Here is a 10,531-nt window from a genome sequence, read left to right as displayed (position 1 = left end):
TAGAAATATTAAGCTTGTGGCATGTCTAAGCAAATAGTGGAAAATTATATTTTTAAACTACCACTTTGAAATTGAAAAACTTAACATAGCATTTAGTAAGAGAGAAAAACAGTTAAATATAATGGAATAGAATAAAAGTCTAGGAGTAGATAATGCATGTGTACTTTCTTGATTTACAACCTAAGTTTTATTGGAATGCAAGTCCGGGGAGAATGCCACTTTCCATGAATAGGACATTCGTATATCCACATAGGGAAACATAATAAAAATGAGTTATAAGAACCTCTACTTTGGGGCTGGTGAGTTGGCTCAGTAGTTAAGAGCACTGGCTGCTCTTCCAGGGTTCCTAAGTTCAATTCCCAGCAACCACATGGTGGCTCACAAATATCTGTAATGAGATCTGTTGTGCTCTTCTGGCCTGCAGGCATATATGCAGGCTGTATACAAAATAAATAAATAAAACAAGAAAGGAAGAAAGAAAGAAAGAAAGAAAGAAAGAAAGAAAGAAAGAAAGAAAGAAAGAAAGAAAGGAAGGAAGAAGGAAAGAGAAAGAAAGAACCTTACCTCATATTTTGCTTTTAATTCAGTTCTCCCAGAACCAGCAAGGAACACTGACCAGGAAAGCAGGTGGGCTAACGGTGGATCTTCACTTCTTCCTCCTCTAAATCGAATCCCCAGTCTCCCCCAAATCTGTAGCAGACCACATGCTGTAGCATTCCATCTTCCTGCCCCCATCTCTAGTGGATCACACAGTTCTTCCCCTCCAAACTTCTTGGTCCCTACTCATTGCATTATCCCAGCCCCCAGCAGGTATTCCCATGGCCAGAGAAGCAGGTGGTTTAACTGCGGATCTTCACTCACCCTCCTCTCTTCCAAATTCAGCCCCCCAGTTTCATCCCCAGCTCTGTAACAGACTACCTGCCTTAGCTTATCCTCACTCTATGCTCTAATTCCCATGGGACTAAGCAGATCCTGGTAGAAGACCCTGCTCTCCTCTCTCCTGGAGACCCCTCAGCTCCCCAGAGCCCATCCCTATTAGCAGCTCTCAATATCTAGAAACTTGTTTTATCCTGAAATTCCAGTGGCCATGCCTAGCAGGATCACAGAAGAATTCCTTACCAGGCAATACACAGATACCACACCCTCATAAGAACAACAGAAGACAATGGAAACCAAGGAGCAAAGCACCCACCAACAAAGACAAGATCAGATATCAGTGCCTATAATTACAAATACCCCAGACCTAGATACCTAGACACTAATCAACATAAAAACACAGTAATATCCAGGATAATATATCTCCAGTACAGTTCAGCAACCATAACAGTAGACCTTGAGAAGTGCCACACATAACAAAACCTTCAAATAGCATTTATGTCTATGATAGAGGTATTTAAAGAGGAAGTAAATAAATCCCTTAAAGAAATCTATTAAAACACAAACAGTAGAAAGAAATGAAAGAAGCAGTTCAACAATAACACAAACTAAGGGAAAACTAGAAATGAAAACGTTAGGAACTCGAACAGAAGCAAGCCTTATGAAGAAGATACAAGAGATGGAAAAAAGAATCTCAGGCACTGAAGATATGTTAGAAGAAATAGATACATTGGTCAAAGAAAGTGTTAAATTCTAAAATGAAAATCCTCACACAAAACATCCAGAAAATCTGGCACACTATGAAAATATCAAATCTAAGAATAACAGGAATAAAAGAAGGAGAAGAAACGCAGATCAAAGACATGTAAAATATTTTCAACAAAAGCATAGCAGAAAATTTCCCTAACCTAATAAAGGAAATGTCTCTCAAGGTGCAAAAAAGTATACAGAACACCAAATAGACAGGATCAGAGAAGACAATCCCCTCAGCACAGAATAATCAAAACACTAAACTTACAGAAGAAAGAAAGAATATTAAAAGCTGCAAGGGAAAGAAAATATTCAAGAAGAATGACAAAACTGACCACAAATCATACTTTCAGAATCTGGCAGAGGGCAAAGATTTCATGAAGAAATGATGCTTTACTGCAGTACTAGACCGTATTAAATTGATATCTTCACACTAGAACTCAGGTCACTCTGAGGACAAATGGCATGCACGTTGGTCAGGATGTTTTCCACTTACATGTTTGAGAATGTGCTCACATATGTGCCATATAAACTGTTCCCAGTGTCTCAATTGCAAACAGGTAACCCTAAAAGAAAATGAAAAGGGTAGCTGGAATTGTATTCCACAAAAGTGATTTTCTAAAGGTCCAATAATCACTTGAAAGGTATTGATTATTCTTTCGAGGGAGTATAAAACTGACAACAAAATGGCAACACGCTTACCAAAATATAATAGGACTAAAAGACTCACATGGCAAAGACATGAAACTACCAGGTGTGTGCACAGTAAGGATGTCTGTGGAAAGGCTGATCACTTTGGGAAAAGAAAGACAAACAAAGTTGTTCATATCCTTTTTATATAACAGCGATTTGCCCCTCAGAGCCTAAAGCAAATGTGTGCAGAAAACACCGATGTAAGAACAGCAGCTTTGTCAGTGGTGGCCTCAAAACAGAAAAAATTCTGAAGCATGCTCACAAAACAGTAAGTAATAGAATCAAGCTATGTACAGTCACTAGACTGTAAAACAACAGTAAAAAAAAAAAACGTGCTTTTCATCTTCAAAAGGGTTGATTGCGTCTCAAAAAAAAAAAAAAAAAAAAAAAGAATCAAACAGAACTGGCCTGCACCAGACATGAGGTTTAAGAGCAGACAGTGGAAGCTGTAGTACTAGAATGTGAGTGAAGGTTAGCCCTCTCGGGTACGAGAGGTTTTCATGGCATGATGGAAATGTCCCATACCGTTTCTTCAGTGTAGCTACAAAACTAACTACATATGGAAAACAGTTGTGAGCTGCACAGCAAACACAACATACTTCGCTATGTCTAAACACATTTTTAAAAGTTATATTAAAAATCCCTCAAGGAGTTTTTCTCCAAGACGCAAAACTTGACCATGAAGGGCTGGGCCTCCAGGTGGTTCCTTTGAAATAGAAGCTGCTTCTGTGAGCTGAATTACAAAAGCCGCACTGAATCTCGCAGGCTCTGCATTGTCTTGTTGCAGCACAACCCTGGACACTGAAAATGCACATTCTGAAATATTTCTCCAGCAGTTCTCATGCTGGGAAAGTTCCAAATAGTAATTCATAATGAAGAAAAATCTCTTTCTGAGAATGAAAGGTCTGGGCTGGCAGCGCCACTTCTATTGATGAGGGGAATCTTGCCCAGGCTCACAATTTTTATCATGACAGCTAAATGCATTATTGGATACCATATATTTTAAAACATTACTGTTTTATTTCTTTGTGAACTGAATAAAGATTCCCTTAAATATGGTAAGAGCTAAAGTAGAGAAGCATAGGAAAGGCAGCAAAGCTCACTCTGCCAGAGGGGCACGGGGACTCCAGCTTGGGTTCAGCTCTGTCTCCCCTTCAAGCTCATGTACACATGAGACAATTCTGAGCAGTTACAGCTAGAAGTCCTGTCTTACATGTAAGAAAATGAAAACTAAATTGAAGATGTAAAATCAATTCAAGTACCTCAAAGATTAATTCCTTCTTACATTCACAGACAGCACTTTGTAAGAGACCGTCTCAAACCTCACAAAAGTAGGCACTTTAAACTACCATGACAGCTGATGAGCGGCAATTTGACCCTAGACAAGGAATACCAGCAACATGCCCTCGACTTCGTCATTATTAAAAGAACTGTTTGAGTCTTAACTCTTTTGTCACAAGATTTAGGTGAACTAGAATCTTCTGCTTCGGAGATAATACAAATTGAATCTCTACATGAGCTCTGCCGCGGTGATCCCTGATTCTATAGAACTGGGATTCACAGCCCAGTTTCAGAGTAAGGAAGAAAGAGTAAGCATGCTTCAGACACCCTCCGAAGAGCGGGCTACAGGCCAAAGGTCTTGAGAAATGTTCTTGGAGCCCCTATGATAGACATCTACATTTTCTTCTTTGCTCCAGTGGATGATTCTTCATCCAACAGAGAGGAGTCTTGTAAAACCATACCCTTCTATCAGATTATTTATTTTGTATAGGAAACTGGGTGGTAAAATTTGAACCTTGTCAGGGCTAGAGAGATGGCTCAGCGGTTAAGAGCACTGACTGTTCTCCCAGAGGTCCTGAGTTGAATTCCCAGAAACCACGTGGTGGCTCACAGCCACCTTGAATGAGATCTGGTGCCCTCTGCTGGCATGCAGTCAGAAGACTGTATACATAATAAATAAATAAAATCTTTAAAAAAATTGAACTTTGTCAATTAATTGCTTTTGTAGCTTCAGTTTCAGCATCCTCACTTGCACACGAAAGCTGATACAGTTTCTGAGACAATATCTTAGTGTTTAGACCACTGAGGTCTCTGGTTCCAATGGCAAATGTAGAGCATTCTGTGATGGATAACCAACATAACACACCGTCTTTTGCTGCACTGCTTCACAGAAGGGACTAGAATGTGACCCAAAGAAGCTGGCATAAATAGTAGAGTCACTGATGCATTCTTATACATTTAGCCAGAAAAGCTCACTATCTTCTTCCTAAGATTTATTTTTAGTTTTAATTAGTACATATGTACATGCGGGATAAGTTTGTGGGGGCAGACTCCATATGAGGATGTGATATCCCATAGATTGGGAGTTAAGGTGTTGGGGAGTAACTCACCTGGGTGCTAAAAGCCAACCAAACTCCAAACTTAGGTCCTCTGCAAGAGAAGTAGGATTGTGCTAACTGCTGAGCAATCCCTACAGCCCCAAGCTCACTGGTCGGTGAAAAAGAGGGTTAAGAAATTTCAAGAAAAAAAAAAAAGAGAGAGAATCCTGAAGAAAAATTCTCTGTTCAACCAGGCATACCAAACATCACAATTAATAGCAGCATGTTAAATTATCCTTAATCATTAAAATTAACTTATATTTGCATCCTTCAAATTATTTCAGCTTCATTTGGCTCCCCTGGAATTTTCTTGCAAGTCATCACTTCTGTAAAAATGAAGATTATTGCTCAGTCCATTATGTTTGTTTCTCTTTTAAGAATGTATTTCATTTGTTAGGCAAATATTAACTTGATGGGTAAATGTCATATAATTCTTATTTTACTCTTCACTGGGGGTAGGATTTATGGGGTTTCCCAATACTGTTGTTACTTTCTTCTTAATATGAATTCATACTTCAATAATTTGGAAACTGTTTATTTCTCTCATCCCTTGTGGGTTTGGGGATGCCACCCTGACATAGTCACACTAGATAAATAACATGTTTTACCAGATACTCATGTGGTGCAAGTAGGAAAATTCTAAATCTCACAAACAATGAAAAATCGTCTTTAAATTCATGTTTTCCAAAGCATGGATGTCAACCCATTCGCTTCTCGATATTTGTTACACACATAGACACTCTTCAGGCCCCACTTCAGGACTATTGAACACATATTAGGAGAAGGATCAGGCACCTTTTCTTTTAACAGGCCTCACAGGTGAATTCTTCATACACTGAAGTGCAGAGTACTGCTGGAAACACATTTCCAGATTGCAGAGCTTGAATTTTATATAAATTGCTTCATTTTTAAACACTACAGTAAAATGCATAATGCATAGATGAGTCTACTTTATAAGAAGTTCAGAAGAGCATCCCAGAGGAACAAGAATGGGTTATATTAGTAAACTATGGGGAAATGGAGTCTGTCTGAACTTGGACAGAGAAAGGAAAATAAGAGAGGAACTAGGCCAAAGGCCAGGGTGATTAGTATTCTCATCAGCTTGGCAGAAAATAGCTTCCAGGGCATTATGAGAATGAAAGATCAAAGTCACGAAAGCCCCTGCACACTCCATTCCTGCTCACTCTGGAAACAAGAACTATATCCTACCAAGATGGCATCAGGATGAAAAGCATGTGTAAAGAAGATAAGGGCTAATGGGGGGGGGGGGCAAGCTAACTCTCTGGGCTGTTAGAGAAATGTCTGCTAATACTGAGGCTGAAACTGAGGGTTCCTATGAGGCATGTATAAAAAGGCTTATAGAGCTTGTGGGCCCACGATGGACTGGCCCATCTAGGTATCACTTCATTCTTATTTCTGCGGACCGTTTCATTGGCTTTCAGCACTATACAGTTGTGTTATGTGGCCCCATGTGATTTACTCATAGACTTGGCTATTTGGAAAGACCAAGAAATTAAAGACTCGTTTCTTGCAAGAAGCCAAATCTCACCTTATCAATGCCTCCTGGAGGGTTTCAGCAACTTAGTAAGGCGATGTTTCAAGGTTGCATCCACTGCTTGACAGCAGATTCGAGAGTTAGAAGCTATCCACAGGGCTCTAAGTTCCATTCTGTCCATTCAGGCCAGTAACCTTTTTTCCATGCTTTATTTTATGTGTATATTTTTTAACCCCTCATTCAAAAACAATGACCAAAAAAGTGCACTTCAAAAGTATAATGAAAATGAAAAACAACTGGCCTTTCTCTGACCTCTCACTATCTGGATTCTTCTCTTCTCTTTTAGATATTTTTCCAATGACTATTTGGATATAGATCAGGTTTATACTCCTAGCTCTTGAGTTACCAGTTTATGGCATTAATGTATTTGTATTGTATGTGGAGAGGATTTAGATCTCTGCTTATTGGCTCTTTTTAATGCCAAGACTCTATAGCTCTCCTGTTATGCCTTGAGCCCCTTTGCATAAGGAGCCTTGAATTCAATAACTCCACAAAATAAAGCTTGGTCATCCTATCAAGAAAGGTAGAAGTAGTAGTTTGGTTGCACAGGCTAGGAAAAGAATCCCAGGATCAAAGGCTCCTTCAGACACCCTCAAGTCACTCAAAACTTCAGTCGCTGTGTAACGTCAGTCCTACCATACCTGATGCCCAAAAGAGACACTTTCAGAGGAAAAAAAATACCAGAATATCTTTTGTATTCCCCTTCCATCTCATCCCATTTTCTAATTTCTAAAATATATGTATCATTCTTTAGCTGATATTTTGCTGGTTAATAGCATTTTATTCCATTTAATTTGCCAAGATTTCAGAAAAAATAGATAAATGCATTTGTAGAATGTATTACACTTGATTCCAAAACTCTAAATAGATAGCATAACCCTTGGTTTCATTGGGTCATTTCTGTGCAAGTTAAAATTCAAGCAGTACGTTTTGATTTTGTTTGGTTTACTTTTATGGACATTATTCCTATTTAAATGTAATGTGAAGGGTGAAAACAGAGACACACACTCTTATCACCATGAGATATTTTAAAATGAGGATGGGCATGCTTATTTTACAATAGTACCAATCAGTGTCAGGGTGACTAGTGTGATAATGATGCATGGATATTCATCTTCTAGGGGCCAGAAAATCTAAATATTTTGAAACCTTATGTTTTAAAATTGGGCCAGGATTCTCTTTCTTGAGAAGAAAGCAAGGCATTTCACATTAACTGGCCACAACTTTATATTCCTTCTTAATACAAAATGGAGAAAGTAGTTCCAAAAGTCTATATATTGGGGTCTGAATAATATTGCAATCCTGGCTGAAATCTCTTTATAAATCCAGCTTTTAAAGCCTTAGGTTTACTTGTTCTTTGCTCTACCACCACCACCCACCCCACTCTAGCTTGAAAATACATCCCTCATGGGTAACCAAGTGTAATACAGAAGAGATTAGCCTCTCACTCCCTGGTAATAATTTTACACTCTTAAGAAAATAATCTACAGTGAGCCTGGAGCGAATGAGAACATTAATGATCAATTATGTTGTTTGAGCAAAGTTTATGATTGAAATTCAGTGAGTGGAAGCAACTGTGGCATTATTTAAATGAGCAAGAGTGACTTAATGACCTATATCAGAATGAAGTAGCACTGTATGTCATTAATATTTTCTCATGAGCATTGAGAAAATAAATAGTGCAATATGTTATGTTAAATGACTAGTAGGGATTTTTATCTACTTTAAAAATGTTTTTAAAAGTTTATCCTTTTTGATTCCCATAGACAACGTTACTCAGACTAATATGCACCTCATCATCTAAGATAAAAATTTGACCCATAGTTAGTACTGTGTTTTGAGGAGCCTAGAAAGGAAACAGAATTCCATTTCAGTGACAACCATCATGGCCTTCCAGTTCATCTAATTACAATTTCTATTTCTCAGAAGAAGATTCCCATTAACGTTATTTTAGTGGTATAATATCTATGAAAAGAAAGATCCATAAACTGTATATGATTGTAAATCCCTATCTATAAATATGTTTAAAGTAGCATTCATTTGATTCAATATAGACATATATGTGCAATAATATTTGAGTTTGGATTTAAGGTTAAATGATTCAAGTGCATAATGAGTGTTTTCCTTCCAACAAGAGTTGCAGGTAGACTAGAGGTGTCGAGACACAAATATAATAGGATACATTATAGTATAGTCTAAGTAATATTGTCTCACTAAAATACGTAAGTTAACAAAAAATGAATGTGATAAGAATAGAGGTCACAAATGGACTCCCTCCTTGTAATTATTGTGTTCTAATAACAGTAACACAGTCTATGTGGCAATCAGAAAAGCAACATGTGACAGTTAACTCTCTAATGTAAGAGAAATCTGGGCATGCTTTTGGCTGTCATGCCGGGTCCTTGTAATATGAGTGGGAAAGCTTCACAAAGGATGAGACTGAGCTTTAATATCACACTTAACACCAGCTGTTACGTGGCCAAAATTACAAGTTTCAACACTCACACACACAAATATCTATATTCTTACATTATAAATACAACAGTTTGGAAAAAACAAACTATGCTGATATATACCCAAATGTGTTTACTATCTTTCTTCAGGACCCTAATATCAGATAATTTAGCTCTTATGTCAATGTTATCAATGCCCTTAAGGTAATTTTTCTTTCAAAAAGATTATTGTTCAATTTTCATTTATCTCATGATATGGTACCTTTAATCAAATTATGCAATTCTCTTGTTCCTGTGTAATAATTAGTGTTCATGACTATTTTACACACACACACACACACACACACACACACACACACACACACACACACACACACGGATGGAGGGAGGGACAAAGAGAGAGAGGGAGAAGAGAGAGGAATTTGAATGCAGTTTCCAGCCACTCACCACCATCATTGAATGATCATTTGGTCCTCTGCAGCTACCTGCCTGAAATGCCAGTCCAGAGCTGTGTAGACAGTTTATTCCACCTAAAAGCTGGTGATGAACAGATAGTCTATGAACTTCTCATAGGACATCAGAAAGCTAACAAATCTCAAACCTTAATCCAATTTCTTAAGGCTTTAGTCTTTCGACCATAATTGACTCTAGAGTCCTGAGTGAGAGCTCTCTGAAATAAATGCATTGGAGGAAATGCCTTTCTTTCTCTCTTTCTCTTGTTCTCCATTCCTGGGGTAAAAGACTTAGTCTGGAGGGCACTTAACTTGCACAGCTGCCATTTGTCATGAAGATACATGAATTCTGTTTCCTGGAAAGCTCCAATGAACACACCCAGGTGAGTAGCTGGCAGGCTAGACCCCCTTAAATCTAACTTTCTCTCTAGTCACACACCCTTCTTTAATAATATCTGCATTTTGTTTCAATAGAATTTAACTCAATTCAATACTTCCCATTGCAATGCTTATTATTGAGTAAAATCTGCCTTTATGACATCAACTAGTGCAAGAATCTATTCACTTTGCAGATCTGTGTGGAAATTTTAGAGGAAAAACCCTAAAATTCCAATCATGGTGTGTATGAGAAATTTCATGGAATTTAGTGGGGCCTAAACAGATACAAGAGGGGAAAATTATAGGAGACTGGTCATAGTTCTGAGCCCATGTGCTCTGAGCAGGATATTGGATTTCCCATGTATGTTAGGGAAAATACTAGACAGTTTGGAGCAGAGACCATGGTGATCTCAGAATTACTTGGGATGCTGTTGATTGAATAGACTGGTGAAAATCTGTCACAGTGATGGGAGAAGGAAGAACACACAGAGGAATAACAGTGTGGCTTTACCCAGGTTCATTTTATTGACGAATGTTCAGAGAAATGGCCAGCCTTTGCCTCAAACCTGAAGGGTAAAAAACAGAAATGGCTTGTAAACTGCATTTGGATTAAGAGAAAGATGATCCAGCCTTATAAGACTATCAATCATTAATTTCAGCTAATAAAACACATACAGATATACCCAGGTATTATACTAGAAGCCATGCTTTCAGAAACCACAAGAACCTAGGCTTCAGATAATCTATAGTTTGTCATTTTTTGCAAATAGAGTTTCTGTTAAACCCTGTGATGAAATTTAGAAGTTCATTGTAACTCCTCCAATTCTTGTGTTTAAGCTGATCTGGTAGAAGTAGAGTTTCTATAAACTAGTTTAATTGTTTCCACCTGCTCACAGGTGGGTATTGTCCCATGCTGTCTGCAATATCTTGCACATTTTTGATGCAGCTGCCTAAAATCTATGTCTCTTGTACTGACCATAGCCATGGCTCTCTTGA

This window comes from Cricetulus griseus, chromosome 5, assembly GCF_003668045.3.
Source record: "Cricetulus griseus strain 17A/GY chromosome 5, alternate assembly CriGri-PICRH-1.0, whole genome shotgun sequence".
Classification (NCBI taxonomy): Eukaryota; Metazoa; Chordata; class Mammalia; order Rodentia; family Cricetidae; genus Cricetulus; species Cricetulus griseus.
This window is presented reverse-complemented; position numbering follows the sequence as displayed.